The sequence below is a fragment of the Arvicanthis niloticus genome (genome assembly GCF_011762505.2).
Source record: "Arvicanthis niloticus isolate mArvNil1 chromosome Y unlocalized genomic scaffold, mArvNil1.pat.X SUPER_Y_unloc_2, whole genome shotgun sequence".
NCBI lineage: Eukaryota > Metazoa > Chordata > Mammalia > Rodentia > Muridae > Arvicanthis > Arvicanthis niloticus.
In genome coordinates, this window is record NW_023044979.1 from 4,212,662 (window position 1) to 4,235,325 (window position 22,664).

Consider the following 22,664-nt stretch of genomic DNA (forward strand, 5'->3'; position numbering starts at 1 on the left):
GGGTCTGTGCGGTTTGACCCCGAGCTTTGGAGGCACAGGGAATTTAAAGGCAAAACCACAAGGAATAAACCATGATCCAGGGGTAGTAAGGGGGGTTTTTGGAAAGCACCTGTGGAAAGTCCCAGCCCATTATTCAGTTTGTGACAGGGTCTAAGTAACAGTCAGGGAGAATATTCTGTATAGACTATTCTCAACAGCCTATTCATACTCAACCATCTTGTGGTCAGCCAAATTTCTGAAACACATAGTTCACGAATGATCTGACCTGTATTCTTGGTTCTGCTCAGCATGTGAGAAATTTTTGAAAAATTTTAACACTTTCACCACAATGATTACATTCATATGTTTCTTTCCAATATGGGTTGTTTTATGGTTTTGGAGACAAAAATTTTCTGAAAAGGCTTTTACCATATTAATTACATTCACACAGTTTCTCTCCAGTATGTGAACATTTATGTCTTTGGAGAATTTTCAATTATAAATGATTTTTTCCACATTGATTACATATCTAAGAATTTTCTCTGGTATGTTTTTTTATGATATTGCAGATGACCCAGTTGTGTAAAGCCTTTACCATACTGATTACATTCATAAGGTTTCTCTCTAGTATGGGTTTTTTATTATATGGGAGATAACTGGAACTTGTAAAGTCTTTGCCACATTGATTACCTTCATAAGGTTTCTACCCAGTATGTGTTCTTTTATGACTTTGGAGATTACTGTGTTGTGAAAAGGCTTTACCACGTTGATTACATTCATAAGGTTTTTCTCTAGTATGTGTTCTTTTATGATATTGGAGACTACTGTGATGTGAAAAGGCTTTACCACATTGATTACAATCATAAGGTTTCTCTCCAGTATGTGTTCTTTTATGTCTTTGGAGATTACTGTGATCTGAAAAGGCTTTACCACATTGATTACATTCATGAGGCTTCTCTCCAAGATGTGTACTTTTATGACTTTGGAGACTACTGTGACATGAAAAGGCTTTACCACATTGATTACATTCATAAGGTTTCTCTCCAGTATGTGTTCTTTTATGATATTGGAGACTACTGTGACGTGAAAAGGCTTTACCACATTGATTACATTCATGAGGCTTCTCTCCAAGATGTGTACTTTTATGATATTGGAGACTACTGTGTTGTGAAAAGGCTTTACCACATTGATTACATTCATGAGGCTTCTCTCCAGTATGTGTTCTTTTATGACTTTGGAGATTACTGTGTTGTGAAAAGGCTTTACCACATTGATTACATTCATAAGGTTTCTCTCCAGTATGTGTTCTTTTATGATATTGGAGACTACTGTGACGTGAAAAGGCTTTACCACATTGATTACATTCATAAGGTTTCTCTCCAGTATGTGTTCTTTTATGAATTTGGAGACTACTGTGACATGAAAAGGCTTTACCACATTGATTACATTCGTGAGGCTTCTCTCCAGTATGTGTTCTTTTATGTCTTTGGAGATAACTGTGATATGAAAAGGCTTTACCACATTGGTTACATTCATAAGGTTTCTCTCCAGTATGACTTCTTTCATGCCTGCAACAGTAATGGGCACATGTGAAAGCTTTACCACATTTATTAGCCTGATCAATCATTTTATCATTATGAATCAATTTTACAGTTGGTCTCATAATAAAGAACACTCAGATTTTATGCTTTTATCACCTTGATGTTCACTGTTGTACTTGAAAATACCTGTGATAGTAAGAGTATTTACTACATGGCTCACATTTATAACATCTTTTTTCTATATGAGATTTCTACATGATGCATTCATAGGTCAGAATAAAATGGAACAACTAAGAGCATTAAAACTCTGATTGCATACTTAGTTTTTCCTGTAGTATGCATCATACAACAACAGCACTGTGAAACAGGATGAACAGAAGAACTGTAAACTTCTAGTACCCATAAAGATTTTCTGCAGTGTGAATTTGGGTAAAGTCAGAAAACCAATTAATTGTAAACACCTATCATATTCAGAAAGTCTACCAAAGGCAGAATACTACATATCTTCTCATTGTTGTGAAATAGACAGAGGTTGTTTTTTTTTAGTATCCCTATGCTCACATGGTTTCATCCATTCTGACAACTGATACCACCATTAAAAAAGCAGAACAAATAGAATGTTTCCACATTGAATTCACATGCATTGACTTTTTGTTCATTGTAGACATGATTAATGTTTCTCCAAAATAACATTCTCGATTCTCATAAACTGACAAAACAATACAATTAAAAATTTCACTATAAGAATACTAGTGTCACCAACTTTATCATGGACTATTTGATTATTAGAAGGTTATGGATATGATATATGTTTATCACTATTCAATGTGCAACATCTAAATATTATGAGACTATACAAATTGGTAGTTCCACAACATAGCTCTAATGGAGATACAAATCAATTAAAGGAATCTCTTAAGGCATTGTTTCCTTCTCTTCTTGCTTACAGAAATGCCTTGCAAACACCAATCAGATAACTGACATGGAGGTACATAGTTTTGGGAGAATATTATAATCATAGCTACAATAAAATGACTCATATTTTACAAACTTGCTGTCCTTTAGAGCATCCAGATCATATTAAAATTTCCTCACAGGCATATTTGTATTCGACTAAACATTAAAATTACCTTTCATGGCTGGGCGGTGGTGGTGCACACCTTTAATCCCAGCACTTGGGAGGCAGAGGCAGGCAGATTTCTGAGTTTGAGGCCAGCTGGTCTACAGAGTGAGTCCCAGGACAGCCAGGGCTACACAGAGAAACCCTGTCTTGAAACCCCCCCAAAAATACCTTTCATGACGTCTAGAAGTTTGATGTTGTTCTTCAGTATGATGGACTTCCAAATTATAGCCTAAAACCAAGGTACAAGAAAATCAATGATATGGTATTGGAATTAGACAAAATTCAAGTTACTCTGAATTTTCACAGCAATGAACCTGATTTATTCAACTCAATATTACTTGTTCTCTATTGAAATAAGAGATGATCATCAGTAACCCAGAAACATTTTCCCCTTATTTTGAGAACCAAAAAAAAAAAAAAAAAAAAAAAATCAGTCTTACCAATAGCAGTGAGGTTCCAGTAGGTCTCCAGCATCACATCTTTGTAGAGATTTTTCTGGGAAGGATCCAGCAAATTCCACTCTTCTGCAGTGAAGTTCACATGCACATCATCAAAACTCACTGCTTCCTAAAATATCACATACATGTGTACAACACAATGCACGATACTGACATCACTACAAAGTAATGTTATGCTTCCTAGACAATATATTCTTATAATTCACATGATTCCTTCACTTATTTGCTGACACATGATTTATAATATAATCACCATGTTAGTTTAGAAGAAACTTGAAATATTGACACTTGAACCCTTGAAACAGGGTTCACCTGTGTCACTCCTGAACCCTTAGAATAGGATATAGCCTTGCAACACAAGTGGCAATTGAAAGGGATATGCAGGGGGAAACAGATCAACTGTACTGAGCATACATCTGAAAAGCTGGATGAAAAATTACTAACTACAAAAGTGATGGGCAAGCTGTGTGTATTTGCTCATGTCTTTAATTGCAGAGGTACAGGCAGGTGGATATCATTGAGCTGGATGCCAGCACGGTCTATGCAATGAGTTTCAGGACAGCAAAAGTTACATGTTAAGAACCTAACTCTGCTACAAAAATAAAGCAGGAAACAAAAATGACAGAATGAACTCACAGTTCTTTAATGAAGTTACTGCAAAGAATTATGCATTCACTGCAGTTCTGTATCCATCTTGCAAAAACATGCAGTGAACCAGTTTAAACAGCAACATTAATTAAATTTTACTAGAAAGGAATGTATGTTTAAACAGTTAAAAATAGACAATTGAAAATATTAGTAATGTATATGTTGATCAGAAATAAAGAACGTAGTTCAGGAGATATAGCTTAGGAGTTGAAAGCTCTTGCTGGTCTTCCACATAATGGTGGTAAATTTCTGACATACACATGTGGACCAACACCTGTCCATTTCTTCATGATCATAAATTCTGAGGCCATCTTCTGACAACAGTAAAGTTGAGGCACACATTCATAGTCATGCACAAATGTATAAAACACTTATTTATCCAAAATTTCAAAAGAAACACAAGAGTTAGGCAGAACATCATAAACCTGCAATTCAATGACTCTGAAGAATCAGATAATATTAATGATGTGAGCAGAATCCACCTGGAGAAATAGAATATAATCTATATATTTTGCTGAATTTCAAAATGAAAGATGTAGACTAAGAGCAGCACAAAATCATGTGCCTACTTAACAAAAATATGTCAGGTGGCTTATGTGGTTCCTATATCTACAATTAGAACAGGAAGTGCTTCACAGGGAAATTTGGTCTGGAAAAGCAAAAACAGAATGAATATAGTTAAAATATAAAACCACCAGGTTTGCAAAATAGCATAGCATTGAACAGCAAATGTGTGCACACTATCTTATGTGATTTAAGGACAGAGTCCAAATGGGGAATGTATGGGAGCATGAGAAGACAGCAGAAGGATCAGATTCAACCACAACACTGGAGACATCCAGAACAAAATTTGTCCTGTCTAAGAGAAATTCAGGGGTATATCTGGAGCAGAGACTGGAGGAATGGCCAATGAAAACTCATTCAATTGGAGACACACATGAACAAGCTCCAATCCATGATATTATTAAGGATACTCTTTGATGCTCCCACACAGGAGCATTGCATAATTGTCTATTGAGAGGCTCCACCCAGGAGCTGACTGAAGCAGTAGTGGATCCACAGTCAAACATTGCATAGACCTTGGTAACTCTAATGGAAGGGTTGGGGGAAGGATTGAGGGCCCTGAAGAGGATAGGAACTCCACAGGAAGACCAACAGGCTCAACTAACCTTGATCCTTGGGGACATTGAGAGACTGAGCCACAAATACTAACACACACAAGCTGGACAAAGGACCCTGGCCCATGAGTAGCAGATGTGCAGCTCAATCTTCATGATGGTTCTACAACTACTGTAGCAGGAGCTGTCCCAAAGATGCTGTCTCTCATTGCAATTTGTTCCTTTAACTGGGCTGACACTTCTGGCCTCAGTAGCGAGGATGCATATAACCCAATATAGACTTGATACACCATCATGGGTACCCAGGGGCCCACATCATCTCAAAGGACAAACAGAAGATACAGTAGAGTGTCTGTGAAGGCAGGCGACTTACAGTAGGGACTCTACTAAGTTCATAGCCATTTTAATTACAAAAACTTAAAACTGGAAAGAATCCAGATGCCCCTCAACCAAAATATGAATATGGAAAATGTGGTTCACTTATAAAATGAAACATTATTCAGCTATCAAATACAATGACATCATGAATTTTGTGGGCAAATGGATACAGTTAAATACTATCATCTCTGTGAGGTAACCTAGATTTAAAAGCACGTGCATGTATGTACTCACAAGTGAATAATAATTATAAAATACAGGAAACACACACTATACTCCATAGATACAAAGAAACTAAACAAGAAGGAAGGCCCAAATGAGAATGGTTGAATTATTCCCACTCAGAAGGGAGAATAAGCAATCATAGGAGGCAGATGGAAGAGAGAGAACTGGATGGGAGAGCAGATAAGAAAGAGGAATCGGGTAGAAGCAGCAACAGGTGTGGTGAGAGATAAGAGAGGGCCAGAGGGGGAAAATGAATCAAAATCTGCAGCTGCCTGGGGGAAGAGAGTGGATATATTTAGGATGTGCCAGAGAGCATGAATTGGAGGGTGACAAGGAGTCTATGGGGTTGATCTTAGCTGAGATGCATAGCAGTGAAATATGGATGGTGAAGAGGCCACATCTGCAGTCAGGCAGGACCCCCCAGTGGAGAGTTAAAGACACTAACCAATAGAAAAACCTTTCTACCCAAAATTTGTTCTTATCCACAAGAATGCAATCTACAACATAGATTCTGTACAGCAGCAAAATAACCCTTTGATACCATGTTGTTGTTCTAACTTGCTTCTTTGCTGCTGTGATTGAATCCTCTAAGCAAAAGCCTCTCAGGTAATAAATGGTTGTTCTGCATGGTTCGGTCAGATCAGTCTATTATTTTGGGAGCTAGGTTAGAAAATGAAGGCAAAAAGCATGGAAAAACACTGTCTCCTGGCTTGCTCTCTTGCTTGACCACTGTCTCATGCTTAGCCTGCTCTCTCATCCAGCTCAGGACCACTTGCTTAGGGATATTGCCACCCTCAGTGGAAGAGCCTTCCTAATCAATCATCAACACTATCTTTCACAGACATAGCAACCAGCCATTCTGATGAGGACACACCCTCGATTGAGGCTCCTTCAGATGACTGTAGCTCTGAAGTTCTGAGAATTTAAGACAACTGTGACACAGACACAATAATAAATAAGAAAGTTGTAACATCCCAAAACCAATGGGCTAACCATGTCAATACAAGAGGCCATGCTACCCCATGAAAAAGTTGGAGTTGTGGCTGAGCAAGGACAAAATAGGGATGTCACCTGGCTCAGAGCAGGGAAGGATACACTGGAATGGGGACCTCAGAGACTGTGCTGCTCTGGGGTGAGGTGTCTTTAACACTGGGTTCCCAGGCCAGTGCTACCAAAGATGTGGCTAAAGCAGCTGGAAGGTAGACAGAAAAGCAGATTGTCCAACACAACTCAAATGACCACCAGCAAAGGTCAGGATCTCTGGTCCAAGGAAGATATGCTAAATTTGTTAGAATTGATGAAGAATGACTTTCCATCTTATGACAGCTCCAAGTTCAAAACTACAGAGTCACATATGGACTGGGCAGAGGGTAGTTCATGAGGTGGGAAATGAGATCGTTCTCTTTCCACGCTATAAAACAAGGTAGGCAGAGCCTGACTTTGCCCAGGATGCTGTCTGGAAGAGCTCTCTGTCATGGACTAGTCAATGGGTCTAGGTCCTGTTGTTAAGAAGGATTTAACCCAAGGTGTGGGGCTAGTAACTAAACCGACTAGGGTGGAGTCTGTCTTATATCATCAATGAGAGAATAACAAAGTGCCACACACAAAATAAACAGCCACAAGGGGACAGTAAAGGCTACCCAGCCGATTCTACCACTTGGACAGTGGAGAAAATGAAGACAGGCAGGTAGCTGTGAGCACTGTAGCAGGGTTCCAAGTCTTCTCTACCCTTACTAGAAATTAAGACCAGAGAAACACTGTCCACTATACCAAGCTCTAAAACACCTTTGAAGCCCTTTGGGGCTGCGACTGTCCAGCATATCCAGTATAGCAGGGTTCCAGGTTCAATTTAGTCATCTCCCTCCACATATACTCAAGGAAAACCTGAAAACCAAGGCATACACAAAAATCTGGCAGAGAAGTCACTGACACAGGCAGAACAATGGTTCATCTTAACAACCGGCCTTTCAATCCTTTAGTTGGGAGTCCTGAGTATCTTGGGTCAATGCACTAAGATGTTATGTCCAAGCCACAGAGACCACAATGACCAACAAGGAGCCTATTGCAATGCAAACACATGGAGGTCTTTACTATGAGCTCTGTAATAAGGATTTTCACCAGTCAGCCTCACATGAGATCTAAACTGAGAGACCAAGTCTAGAGGTGCTGGGTATTTATTGTAGTTACAGTGAGATTGGGACATTAACACACAGGTCAGCAACTTAACATTTTAAAAACTACATGTCTGGCATAATCTGTAGGAACCAATCAAAAGGGCAAAAAATCATCTGACAACCATAATGGGTAGACTAACTTTTTCTCTGTAAGGTGTATTAGTTATCAATATGTAGCTTAACCCTGCAGTTGTACCTTGACTAGCTGTGGACAAGGTGGGCTTGTCATAGTATGTTTGCTCAAGTGGACATTGTGTACTCTCAGAAACACAATTAATTGGGATTTACAAACTCATCTTTGTGCCTGAGGCCCTTATTATTGAAAGATGCTCCTGTTCAACCACAAGCTATGCATTTCAGTAGAAAAGGTACTTTGTCCAAAGACCTACTTCACTATCTCTTACTGCAGATCCTAATATCATTTGCACTTACTCTGAGACAGAATACCAGTGGAAGTTGCCTGTCTCCCTGTGCATCATCTTATAGATAAGATAGACAATGCCCACCTGCCCTTCCTTTCCTGCCTCATCCCTGTGTCTCAGCCCCACTTGGGCAGACAGTCCCTGTTCAACCACATGCTTTACCTGCCAGGAAACAGGTAAGCTTTCTATAGATCTACCACACTGTCTGTTATCCCAGATATAATGATCACAGTTTCCCCTAGCACTGTACTAAACACCAGAGGCAGCTTTACCTCTGTCCTGACTCTATCTCTTTGTGGATTGCTAAGATCATCTCTTTCTGCCCACTGCTTCTTCCTGCTCCCAACATTAGCAAGCATTCCCTCTTGAGGATACCCACTAAACATGTCACTAAAAGAGGTTACATCAGGCAACTTTCTCTGTAAATCCAGACATCAAATAGCAACCCAGGAGCAAAACTCCCACCCAAGCAAGACAAATCCAGAAATCAGTACTGAGATAATAATCACTTCAAACCCAGAGGCCTAGACACCAGCATAGGAATATAATAAATAACAGCCATAAAAATAAGTCACCAAAAGCCCCAAGCTATTCTATCACAGCAGGTCCTGAGAAATTAAAACATGCAACAGATATGGTGCAAAAGAGGTTGTTTGGGGGCAGGGAGATGAGTGAGAACCTGGGGAAGAGATAGAGGCACAGAAGAGGATGTGCAGACAGACAGACAGACAGACAGGGGGCAGAGAGAGAGCCCTGAGAGTAAACAAAGAGAATAGAGAGGGTCATGAACTGAGACAGGGAACAAACAGAGAGAGCTGTGTACCTGGTGGTCCCTGTATATAAAGCACACCTGACAATACCAGCAGGTGATGGAGGCAGGGACTGACTTAAGCTGTTGCTAAGTCCCTGAGAGCAGAGCATTGAAATTGCCTGTGCACTGACAACTACAGAGACAAGGTTCACTCAGAGAACGGGAAAGAAAGAGAGAATCTCAGACATTAAGAATGACTATGACAAAATGGATACATCATCAAAAAATGTGGATTTGAAAAGTTTTCTGGCCCTAAACAACCAAAAATTCTGAAACATATGAGAAGGGAAAACTACAGATGATTGGAATAGAGAAAGGGGACTATCAGCACAAAGGGCTGATAAAAATTATTTTCAATGAAATCATAAAGGAAACTTTTCCTAAACCAAAGAAGATGACTGTTAATGTACAAGAAGCATCCAAAACACGCAACATATTGGAGAAAAACAAAAGTCCCTTTACCACATAATAATCAAACACTAAACGTAAAAAATAAAACAACATAAAAAACTGTTCCAGAAAAAAATTTAACAAAATCTAAACAAAACAAAAACAAGTAACATATAAAAGCAGATCTATTAGATTTATGCCTGTCTTCTTAATGTATACTATAAAAGACAGAAGAGTTTGGACACATGAGATGCAGAGTCAGAGAAACCACCCGTGTTTCTACAGGAAAGCAACTGGTCCAAATGTTTTGTGCAGATTCAGAATCAGTCATGATAGTGATGTTACTCAGAGGTCACCTCCTGACCTAACATGTGAGGAGCATCACCAGGGACCTCACAGGTGGTCACATCGGGCTGATGCTTCCCATGCAGCCCCAGAGAGCACCCAGCACCCCAGCTTCCACCGCTCAGCCACCTGCTCCTACCCATTGTGGGCAGTGATCCTGTGCTCACCATGAATGGATTTCAGAGCTTCCCTGAGGTCTCCACACAGCACCCACAGCAGAGCTCAGAGCAGGACACAGATGACCATACAAGCCTGCACAGGCACAGTGAACTTGCAGATTGGCACCCAGAAGAACCCGCCTCCTTGTCTGATTGGCAGGTCTGCCTGGAAGCCTTGATTGGCCAGTTAGTCTTACCACTCCTCAAGGTTAAAGTGAGCTTCCGGTAAAGGGTCAGACCTTTTCCAGATCTCAGGAGGGGTTTTCACCCCATTAGCATTTGTTTCTGTCTTCAAAGATGAATCTCACTCCACCCAGCCCTCGGGGAGAACCCAGCATTCCAGCTCTGGCTGTTCATCTGCCTGCTCCTCCCCTCTGAGAACAATGATTCTGCAGTTACCAGGACCTGACTCCAGACTTTACCTGAGTTTATGTAGTGAGCTGCTGTTTCAGTGGCTGCACACGTGCGTTTTCCAACATGGCGCTGGCCGCATGGTTCCCCAGCAGTAAACAATCATCTGCGCAGCTGCTAGGCAGAAAGAGCGCCAAGCCACTGGCCTATCCCGAGGCGTAATATTGGGTAGTGAGCGAACAGCCATTCAGGAGTGAATACGTCACTCTAGGGTGTATTTAAGGGACCCTCTTCCGGTTTCTTGGGTCTTTCCGCTTTATCGTATGGAGTAGTAAAAAGATCCTCGTGGCAGTAAACCCGACTATCGCCTCCTTTCCTTATTCGCGGGCGAAAAGGGATTTGGGGGGCGCGCGTTACATCTGGTGCCGAGAAACCCGGGTAATTTTAAGGCGCTGTGGGAGACCACCCAAGTTTGGGGACGGGTTAAAAACTGCGGAACTCGAGGTGCATCTTGGAAGGTATGCTTGGCATGGAGACCTTTGTTGCGACTGAATTTTCATTCACTGCCGCTGCTGTAGTAGCTGGCCTTGTGTGGTTTTCGTTGGCAGTCTATTTTTGTTGTGAGGAACTATCTCGAGGCACAGCTAATAGGGCGAGTGGAGAGGTTTCAAAAAAGGTCTGCTCTAAGCTATCAGAACCAGGATGTGGCAACAGGTGCTCAGCCATAGGGTTGGGAAAAGAGAAACAGACGAAGAAGTCTGGAGAGAGACTGGCCAGAGAGTGTGGTTATAGAAAAGAATGTTCAGGAGGAATACAGGCCACTGCAGGGCCTGTTAAAGCTAGGAAACCTTCACCGGCTGGTGAAGAGAAGCGGGAACCCCCGCACCCAATTAAGGAGCCTGCTTCCATACACCTTAGCAGCTCCGAGGAAGATCTAACACAAGGAGAGGAAGAGGGCCTGGGGCAGGAACCAGTGGCCTGTACTAAGGCTGGCGGTTCCAAAGTAAGACTAAGAAAGCCTTTGAATTCCTCAGCCCCACCCTTGCCTCCGACTTATGATTCGGGCGGAGGCCTTAACTCATTCCTCAGTCCGGCAGATCAGAGGCAGCTACAGCTTGCATTTCCGGTCTTTGAAGCGGCAGAAGGCGCCCGCGTTTATGCTCCCGTAGATTATAGACAGGTCAAAGAATTAGCGGAAGCAGTGCGTGCATATGGAATTGGAGCTAACTTTACTGTAGCCCAAGTAGAGAGGTTAGCTACAGCCGCCATGACTCCAGGAGATTGGCAGAACACGGTGAAGGCGGTACTTAACAATATGGGCCAATACCTAGAGTGGAAGGCCTTGTGGCATGAGGCGTTACAAGCACAAGCTAGGATTAATGCAAATACTGAGGGACAGGAATTATGGACTTTTGATATGCTAGCGGGAGTTGGCGTACACACGAATGACCAGACCGCTCATCCTTGGCAGGTCTACGCGCAGACAGCAGCAGCTGCGATAAAGGCGTGGAAGTCCCTCCCTAGGAAGGAAGGCAGTAACCTTTATTTGTCCAAGATAATTCAGACAGCTAATGAGTCGTTCTCTGACTTTGTGGCGCGGATGACCGAGGCAGCGGGTAGAATCTTTGGGGATCCAGAACAGTCGATGCCGCTAATAGAACCGATGGTTTTTGAAAACACCATGGCGGAATGCCGCGCCGCTATTGCGCCGCGGAGAGCTAAGGGGTTACAAGATTGGTTAAGAGTGTGCCGAGGATTGGGAGGTCCCCTTACTAATGCAGGGCTCGCGGCGGCGAACTTAGAAATGGCGGCAATGCTGCTTAAGGGTCAGAATCGTGGAACCTTCCCTTCAAAACATATGGCCCGGTGCTATGCCTGTGGGAAGGCCGGACATAGAAAAAGGGAGTGCCCAAATAATCAAATACCAACGAAACTGTGTACTAGGTGTGGAAAAGGCTATCATTTGGCTCAAAATTGCCGTTCTGTTAGAGATATAAAAGGTCAAATTCTCCCCCCAAATCTGTCAGCCATTAAGGAGGAAAATTTTTCAAAAAACGGATATGCGGGCCCGAGATCCCAGGGCCCCAAAAGATATGGGACACTGCAGAACACTCAGGAGACTCTGTTTGCTGCAGAGCCACAAGGGGCTCCGCAGGACTGGACCTGTGCTCCACCTCCCGAGTCTTATTAATGCCACACATGGGGGTGCAGCCGATCCCGGTCGATTACAGAGGCCCCCTGCCAAAGAGAAGCGTTGGTCTTATATTAGAACGTTCCTCTCTCACGTTAAAAGGGCTTGTGGTACACCCCGGTGTAATAGATCAGGATTATACCGGAGAACTTCAAGTTCTCTGTTCTAGCCCACAAGGTGTATTCTCTATCTCCCCTGGAGATAGGATCGCTCAATTGATTGTTCTTCCAAGCTTACATGATTGTTTTCCATCCACTGAGAAGCTTAGAGGTTCTCAGGGGCTTGGTTCCTCAGGAACTGACTTCGCTCATCTGGTGGTTGATTTTAAAACTAGACCCACCTTACAGTTAGCAATAGAGGGGAAGAAATTTACCGGAATTCTGGACTCAGGAGCGGATAAAAGTATCATTTCCGCTAATTGGTGGCCTAAGGCATGACCTGTAGAGAAATCATCTCACTCCCTACAAGGATTGGGATATGAAGCCAGCCCTGCAGTCAGCTCCCGCTCGTTGACTTGGAAGGCAGCAGAGGGTCAGACAGGAAGTTTTATACCTTACATGCTTCCCCTCCCCGTCAACCTCTGGGGAAGGGACATTTTACAGGGCCTAGGGCTAGTTCTGACCAGTGAATACTCCCCACAAGCTGTAAACATTATGAAAAGCATGGGATTTAAAGAAGGGAAAGGTCTTGGCAGGAACGAACAAGGAAGGTTAGATCCTGTCTCACAAGAATCAAACGCAGGAAGACAAGGACTGGGTTTTTCCTAGTTGCCACTGAGGGCTCAATGCCCATACCCTGGCTCACAGAGGAGGCCGTCTGGGTTCCTCAGTGGTCATTATCCTCTGAGAAATTGGAAGCTGCTACAAAACTAATTAAAGAACAAGTGCAGCTCGGTTTTAGAACCTTCTACCTCCCCCTGGAATACACCTATATTTGTTATTAAAAAAAAATCCGGGAAGTGGAGGCTTTTACATGATTTAAGAGCCGTCAATGCACAGATGCGACTATTTGGGTCTGTGCAATGGGGTTTGCCCCTACTCTCTGCCCTGCCTAAGCAGTGGAAAATTATAATTATAGATATTAAAGATTGTTTTTTCTCTATTCCCTTATGTCCACAAGATAGGCCAAGATTTGCGTTTACATTACCTACTGTTAATCGTTTTGAACCTGATAAGAGATATCAGTGGAAAGTCCTGCCTCAGGGCATGGCGAACAGCCCTACCATATGTCAGCTATATGTACAAATGGCCCTCGAGCCAATTAAGAAGCAATTTCCTTCACTGTTGCTGGCTCATTATACAGATGATATTATTATGTGTCATAAGGATTTAGGTACTTTACAGACCTCATACCCCTTATTATTAAAAACCTTAGAACAGTGGGGTCTACATGTTGCTACTGAGAAAGTTCAATTTTCAGAGATTGGTTCCTTTTTAGGAACAGTTATCTATCCAGAAAAGATAATTCCTCAAAAATTGGAGATTCGTAGAGACCATTTACATATTTTAAATGATTTTCAGAAATTATTAGGTGATATAAATTGGTTAAGACCGTTTTTAAAAATTCCCTCGGCCGAGCTGAAACCTTTATTTGATATTTTAGAAGGGGATGCTCATATTTCCTCACCGAGGGCCTTAATACCAGCTGCGAGCCGTGCTCTGCAAGTAGTAGAAAACGCTTTGCAAGATGCCCAGTTGAAACGTATAGATGAAACCAAAACCTTTGACTTATGTGTTTTTAAAACTAGACACTTACCAACTGCTGTATTATGGCAGGAGGGGCCCTTGTTATGGGTCCACCCTAATGCGTCTCCTGCAAAGATCATTGAAAGGTATCCAGATGCAGTTGCTCAGCTTGCCCTTCAAGGGCTAAAAGCGGCTATTACTCATTTTGGAAGAGAGCCTAAGATTTTAATAGTGCCTTATACTGCCCATCAAGTCCAAATATTAACGGCGACCTCTGATGTGTGGGCAGTGCTGGTTACCTCCTTCAATGGTCAAATAGATAATCATTATCCTAAGCATCCCATCTTACAATTTGCTTTAACTCAAGCTATCATATTTCCATGTATTGTCTCTCAGGAGCCGCTCCCAGATGGAATGGTAGTTTATACGGATGGGTCAAAAACAGGAATAGGTGCCTATGTGGTTAATGATAAAGTTACATCCAAACAATATCATGAAACCTCACCTCAAATGGTGGAATGCTTAGTGGTGTCAGAGGTTCTGGAAATCTTTCCAGGTCCCTTAAATATTGTTTCAGATTCCTTCTATGTGGTTAATGCAGTAAAAGCATTGGAAGTTGCTGGGTTAATTAAGACATCTAGCAGACTTGTGGAAGTTTTTCAAAAGATTCAGCTTACCCTGGCTAAGCGTAGATCCCCGGTCTTTATAACTCATATTAGGGCTCACTCAGGCTTACCGGGACCTATGTCCCGCGGTAATGACCTGGCAGATCGAGCCACAAGGTTAATTGCAATTGCCCTTTCGCCAAAGTTAGATTTGGCTAAAGCTTTTCACAAAAGGTTTCATGTGACAGCTGAGACATTAAGATGTCGATTTAACATCTCTAGAAGGGAGGCCAGAGATATTGTGACTCAATGCCAAAACTGCTGTCAATTCCTACCTGTTCCCCATACAGGAGTTAACCCTCGGGGAATCAGGCCCTTACAAATCTGGCAAATGGATGTTACCCACATCCCGTCCTTTGGTAAATTACAATATTTGCATGTTTCTATTGATACTTGTTCTGGAGTTATATTTGCCTCTCCTTTGACCGGAGAAAAGGCGGCCCATGTTATTCAACATTGCCTCGAAGCTTGGAGTGCTTGGGGAAAGCCTAAAATCCTAAAAACGGACAATGGGCCAGCCTACACTTCTCAAAAATTTAAACAATTTTGTCGCCATATGGAAGTGACACACCTGACGGGTCTCCCTTATAACCCCCAGGGACAGGGCATCATTGAGCGTGCTCACCGCACCCTTAAAACTTATTTGATAAAACAAAAGGGAGAAGTTGAGGAAGCTCTGCCCACGGTGCCACGAGCTACTATTTCTCTGGCACTTTTTACCCTCAACTTTCTGAATTTGGACAGTCAGGGCAATACAGCGGCTGATCGACATTGCCTGGAACCAACTAGGCCAAAAGAAATGGTAAAATGGAAAGATGTTTTGACTGGTCTATGGAAAGGCCCGGATCCTATTTTAATAAGATCCCGGGGAGCGGTCTGTGTGTTTCCACAGGGGGAAGACAATCCATTTTGCCTGCCAGAGAGACTGACGCGGCGACTCGCGGTTCCTGAAAAAGACCCCCGGAAGGATTCATCTGCAGACGATCTCAGCTCCCATTTGGACTCTCCTAAATCGGGTTCCTAGTATATACAGTGAATTTAGATGATTAACCTATCTGCTTCCCAAAAACCTATGCCCTTGCCTTCTTAAAAGGTGTTGCTGCTGCTAACTTGTACCAATGTAACTCGCTTTATATTACAGTGCTGGTCTGCTTTTCTATAGGCAGGTCTAATAGCCAGTTTACCACTCTGATCCCTATCCCCGTTCAGATGTCTGAGACCTTGATTTTATCCTGACAAGAAAGGAGATTCTAATATAACTGCAGCCCTTATCGCTGCTATTACCATCCCTACAAATTGCAGCTGTGACAGCTGACTCAGACATGGTTAATCAAGTTACGGCAGCTACTGTTGCTAATCAAATTTCAGAAAAAACTTCTGAGTCTTTGACCCTCCCACAGAAAGTGGATGTGTTGGTCAATCAGAGAGTTAATTCGCTCCAAGCACATCCGATACAGCTCGCAGACGTGGCTCAAATGAGCTGTGTCTCAATGACCTCATATCCAGGTATTTCACCTCTGAGATTTGTGAATAATACATTTATTTAAAGCCATAATCTTTCTGCTTATTTAAAAGGAAAGTGGAATGGGAAGTTGGACCAGATACAGCCGTGATTACAAGCTCGGATTTCCAGCGGATGAAACCTGCTGCCCGTGGAGATTTTACTTCTTAAAAATAAATTTCTTCTGCCTTTTCTTTCTTTCTTTCTTTCTTTCTTTCTTTCTTTCTTTCTTTCTTTCTTTCTTTCTTTCCAAAGAGCCGGAATAGGCCTGCATGATACACTCCTAGGATGTGAACTAGTATTCATAGATGGATGGTTTGTAAGCTCAAGCCCAACAAAAACGTGACAAGGTAGCTCTAAGCCTAAGCACGCGCAGCCTTGGAGCATGCACCCCTCCCTGAAATTAGACTATCTAGGCCGGGACTGCGACCCTCAGTCTAAGCACCCCAGGGGGTTTGCCTCATTGCACTGGGAAGATGAGAGGTCTAAAGTCCAATCAGCCCTTGCCTGAATAACCAGTACCTGAGCAGTTAGAGGTGTTTGCGAGTGGGTACTCGACAGGGAATGTTCCACGAGTGTGGATAGATTTCCCGAAAGCATGCCTGATTGCACAAAGGTTTGATGCCAATTACCTCCTCCTGGTGGCGCCCCAGGATAGAGGCTTCCTTTCCCCGTCAAAAGGTATCGAGATTGGGTATGGGAATTAAACCCATTACAATATCTCATTTTGCACAGGGGATCAGGCCTCTGCTTTCCCTCACTGAATTGGTACTGCGTTTAATGGGCGAAAGGCTGTTTTATATTAATAATTTAAACAGGGAGAGATGTAGTGAGCTGCTGTTTCAGTGGCTGCACATGTGCGTTTTCCAACATGGCGCTGGCTGCATGGTTCCCCAGCAGTAAACAATCATTCTGCGCAGCTGCTAGGCAGAAAGAGCGCCAAGCCACTGGCCTATCCCGAGGCGTAATATTGGGTAGTGAGCGAACAGCCATTCAGGAGTGAATACGTCACTCTAGGGTGTATTTAAGGGACCCTCTTCCGGTTTCTTGGGTCTTTCCGCTTTATCGTATGGAGTAGTAAAAGGATCCTCGTGGCAGTAAACCCGACTATCGCCTCCTGTCCTTATTCACGGGCGAAAAGGGATTTTGGGGGCGCGCGTTACAAGTTTACAATAGATTGTAAATTTTTTTGTTAAGCCTATTGTATGCTATGGTGTTAACATTTATAAAATGTTAGAATGATCTAAAGATGTAAATGGTTTCAATAAAGAAAAAAAAAGCATACAAAAAAGCCTTTGGAAAAGAAAGCATACAAAGCCTTTGGAAGTTCTGAAGAAATAAATGAGGTATTTAAGGCACTTAGATCATAAAAGTTTTGGGAAATACCTATGGGATTAAAGTATTTGTCTTCAGATCAACATTTATGACAAACTGGCTGTGATCTAAGTTTTATCCTATCCTGTATCCAGTCTACACTGAGGAGAGTCAAAACACAGGGATGATTCCCTCAGAGCTTCTATGGGAAGTCACACTCAGCCCAAGCAAGGATATGGAGTAATGTTCACTAAAAGAGAAATAGTACAAAGGAAAGCTTGAAGATACAGAGATTCTTCAGAAGATCAAGTGATAACCTAGACAAGAAATTTCAACAGACCTTAATAGAAGGTCAATAGAAGTTGATTTTGCTAAACATGTAATCTTAAGCAGGCATGTGTAAACTATGATCACTTTCAAACTGCAGTGTGTCTCTTTAGTAATTCAAGGGACAAAAGTCCTCAAAACTTGTTTGATCTTGTGAAATGTTATGTAGAAAATAAATTCTCACTCTTGATTCTCTTTGTCATATATAGACGTATCTCAATATCCCACATGAAAGGAAAGCCCTTTGCTTATGTCAGCATGCCAGGGTCTACATACAACTGAGGAAAACTGAACAACATTATTAAATACTGAGGCCAAATACAAATCAATGGTAATCAATAATCAACACAAATAATTAATCAATAATCAATGCCGACCAATAACCAATGCTAATCAATAACCAATAGCGATCAATAATCAACACCAATCAATAATCAATAATTGATGCTGATCAATAACCAGTGCTAATCAATAATCGATAGTAATCAATAATCAACAGCAATCAATATTTATCAAATATAGAACACCATCTCTCTATCAAAGAGTACTTTTCACTAATAGACTGTGTCCTTCACTACACTAACCATGCCTGCTCCCTGATTTAAATGTGATGTAGGAGCAGTAGGTACCTGCTCTTCATGCAGGGTTCTGAGGAAGCAAACAGCTGGCTCAAGTTATATCATTTTGTGATGGGCTATGGAATATTGTCCAGCTCATAATAGATGCACATTTCACCTTATAAAACATAACCCATGTTAAAAATGATGCTAGGAGTATTTCCTCAAAATTTCATTCTTCATATATCACACAAGATTGTAATAGAAGAGAATCAGTGGTTGAATCTAAACTTATAAGAGGTTGTCCAAAATTCCTCAATTTTTTTCACCAAACTACTGGCCTTACAAAAATGTCAAAAATATCAGTCTTCTAATGTAGGGCACTGAGCTGAGAGACAACCAGGTGTCTGGTTGAACGAGTTTCAAACCCCGGTGACCCTTTGAGGGACGGTAGGCTGTTTGGCTCTGTTCCTGGCCCCCTGGTGCTCTCAGCTTCTGCCCTTTACCGCTTCACAGCCCCTCCCTCAGAGAGGTTGAGGTCTACGACCATCGGTCACGTAGGAATGGTGCCCCAGGCTCTCCTCACATGCATATGAGGCATCCCCAAAACCTAGACCAAGCCAATGAGGTTACCTGTTGCTAAAACCTTCACCCACCCCAAACTGTATATATTGAGCCTAATTGACAAGTAAAACACACAAGAGAACCATCCAGGTGTCCGTGAACTTCCTTTCGTCGTTGACCCGCCGCCGCCGCTGCCCTTCTCTGCTACCTGGCCGCCACTTCCCGGCTTGAGAGCCGCAACCCTTTAGAGCCCGCTGGGCTCCTACCTAGCCGGCACCCCCGGCTTAAGAGCTGTAACACTTCAGAGCCGAACACTAGGCTCTTCTGCTGTCTAGCCGCATTCCCCGGCTAAACAAAGAGCTGTACCGCTTGTGACTGCCGGCTCTCTCTGGAGCCTGCCTGGAGCGCCCGGCTGCCTTTCCGTCAGCTAGACTGGCTCCTTATCGGCCTGGCCCGAGCCTGGACCAGTTTAGCACGGAGTAGCAGGGCAACACCTGAAGAAGATTAGCCGGTGGACGCCAGCGGCCGGGGCAGGCAATCCCCCCTCCCCACTCACGCCCTGCCAGCAGCCGGGAGACCGCCGTGGGACATCCGCAGGACCAGGTCCCCACATTCTAACACCCAATACAAAGCATGACATTGGTTTTTAGGTGGGACTCTTGACTATTTTCTTTCTAAAATAAGCATAATACTGCCCTAATTTATGTGGGGCACTGAGCTATGAGAGACAGCTGGGTGCCTGGTTGAATAAGCTTTGAACCCCAGAGAACCCCCTGGGATGGAAGGCGGTCAGCTTTCTTCCTGTGCCCCTGGCTCTCTCAGCTTCAGCCCTTTACAGCCCCTCCCACAGAGAGAGGTTTATGGCCATTGGTCACATGGGAATAATGGCTCAGGTTCTCCCCACATGCAGATGAGGCATCCCCAAGCTCTCAGACCGAGCCAGTAGGGGTTACCTGCTGCCAAATGCTTAACCCACCCCAACCTGTATATATTGAGCCTAATTCAGAAGTAAAGTGCATGAAAGAATCATCCTGTTGTCTGAGAGCTTCTGTCATGGATCCTCCCCTCTTTGCCAGCCAGCCTGCAACATCTCACGGGCACCTCACCGGCTCAGTGAGAGCTGTTAACACTGGGCTAGACATCCCTTCTCTTCCTCGCTATCTGGCTGGCACCTCCTGGCTTAGCAAAGAGCTGTGACACTTCAGAAGATGCCAGCTCTCCCAAAACGCCTTCAGGATTCTCCCCTCTCAATTGCAGAGACTTGGTTGGAGGCTGTGACAGAAGCAGCAGTGGACCTTCCCTGCTGGCACTCCACCCTGTACCCCCTGCAGGCAGAGGCAACTACAGAGACCTGTCCTCATCCAAGCTGGAGATTCGGGTGGAACCCATCCGGAGCCGCTCCCCACACTGATTATATTCTTAAGTCCTGAATAGAAATTATAATAGTCCTAACAGTCTGGCTTTTGTGTATTGTGGATGTTACCCGACTCACATAACAGAATCCTTCCATGTGTGCTGCCTTCCATGACTGTCTTATTTGAAAAATCTTTGTCATCTCTTTTGTTTTATTTTGTCCCCTTAAAAGGACTCTTCTCTGAGGCACCATAACTGCTGCTCTTTCTATATCACCCCTTTGGTCAGTTTAACAATGTAGAAGGATCCATTGTACAAACACCAAAAAGGACAGATATCCTCTCAAAGGTGACTGCAGTGCCAGCCCCCACATATTCATCTTGTCACAGCAACACCAGTGATGGATTCATGGAAAGACAGGAGAATTTGTGAGAAACCTGAAGAATGGGAAAGGCTAAACAAAGGAATGTAAAACACACTGACATTTTTCCTACTGGGCCACTAAGGGTGGCAGCTTTGGTGTGGGTCTTCTTTATTCTTGGGTGGTTGTTAGCCACCAACCAGTGAGGACAAGGGAACAGCCATGGCAATCTGGCTTGAGATGGCTGTATTATAAAATTAACTCCTGAGAAAAGCTCAGTGAGTCAATTCTACTTTATTGTTCCAGAAATAAGGTATATGAGGGCTTTTATGGGTACAGGTGGAAAGGATTAATTGGTCATAATAGTATATTTAAGTATCATGTGGGCAGGAAAGCCAGAATGGGACTTGTGTGCTGAGTTTAAGTAGCTCACACAGGGACAATCTTTTGATAAGTACATCCACCCGTGTTCAGGGACAATGTCTAGATATATTGAGGCAGAGAAAATGAAGAGCCCCATACTCGGGAGACCCTTCCTCATGCCTCCGGAATCGCGACCACCCAAAAATCACAAGAAACCATACCTGGATGCAATCAGCAGAGGTTTATTAGGGGAGGAGCCGGCGGTCAAAAACGACATGCTCTTTAGCTCCAAGAGCAGGGTTTTTGGCCACGTGTGGTGGGTTAAAGGGTCTTTTATAGCATGGGGTGGGGGGAGGAAGGCATTTTCGCACGCTTACACATGATTGGATATTTCAAACATCAGCAACTTGCAGAACTGGCAGAACTTGTAGAAACTCGGACCTCCCAGAAAAGGGAGGGAGAGAGAAGTAAACACCAGATAGCCCATTACTCAATTGGGCTTGTTTGGACTTGTCTGGGCACGCCCTTGCATGCCTTTATTTTTTTGTCACCCTGCCCCTGCAGGGGCTTAATATTTTTATTATGACTATATTTAACAAATTGTTGGTGGTCTTTGCTGACCATGAATTTTTGTTATTGTTACAATGCTGCTTTCAAATTTTGTTCTCACATTCCCTACTCCTTTAGTTTGGAATAACTTTAATCTTAAAGGTAACGATCAGTATCTTCTATCTTGTTTCTTATAATCTCATCTCTTTGTCTTAACATCATTAATTGAACAATATCTATTTTAGTTTTAATAAAAGCTAGCAATCTATTTATGACACATGGGCCTAAAACCAAAAGTAAAAAAAATAATTATTATCAAGAGACCGGCCACAGCAGAGAGTAGGGTCATCAATCTCAAGGGCACTTATTGAACTAACTTTGTTGTGTCTCTCTATCTTTCTGTCTCTGGTCTAATCTTTCTCTAAGTCTCTGCATTGAGCCTTAGACTACCCCAGTGTGATCAGCATAAAAACAACAATCTTCTTTGAGGGCTGTATATAGTCCTTTATCTTTAAGAAACAGCAAGTCTAATCTTTTTCTGTTCTGCAGAACAATATCTGAAAGGGAAGTACTGATTGTTCTAAGGCTCTCAAATCTATATCAATGGCAGCTCTTAGCTATTGGAAATAACAGGGTGTCTGTATTAGTGTAGTAGTACCTGTTCTCATTCCTGCGGCCACTCCAAGTCTCAGTATGATAGCTAGGGTCAAAGAAATAGGCTCTCTGCAGAAGTGTCTAGGGTGTATCTCAAACTCACATTTAAAAATGTCTTCAGGGTGGTAATAAACCTAGGAGACTAGCTAGACAAGTACACAATAATCTTTGACCTCATCAAAGACAGAAGTAGATATATAAAGGGTTAATCTTGGACTGTAAACTCACCATTTATTATTTTTAGGCACTAAGTATCTGTTATCAGGACTCCTTGGGCTCCATTTTACTGACTAGGGGTCTCAAAACACTTTTTTCTTTGTAACACACTTTTAAAGTTGTCTTCTGACTTTTCTACATTTTGTGGCATATAGCTGTCTACATACACATAAAATCACATATATAATAAAGAGAAATTGCAAAAGGAACAAATCTATATAACTCTAGATTCACATTTTAACT

At 42.7% G+C, this 22,664-nt stretch overlaps 1 pseudogene; it reads right to left on the bottom strand.

Annotated features, from left to right (window-relative positions):
* Positions 1 to 367: 367 nt before the first annotated feature.
* Positions 368 to 5,160, bottom strand: LOC143433959 (uncharacterized; annotated as a pseudogene).
* Between the last annotated feature and the right edge of the window lie 17,504 nt (positions 5,161 to 22,664).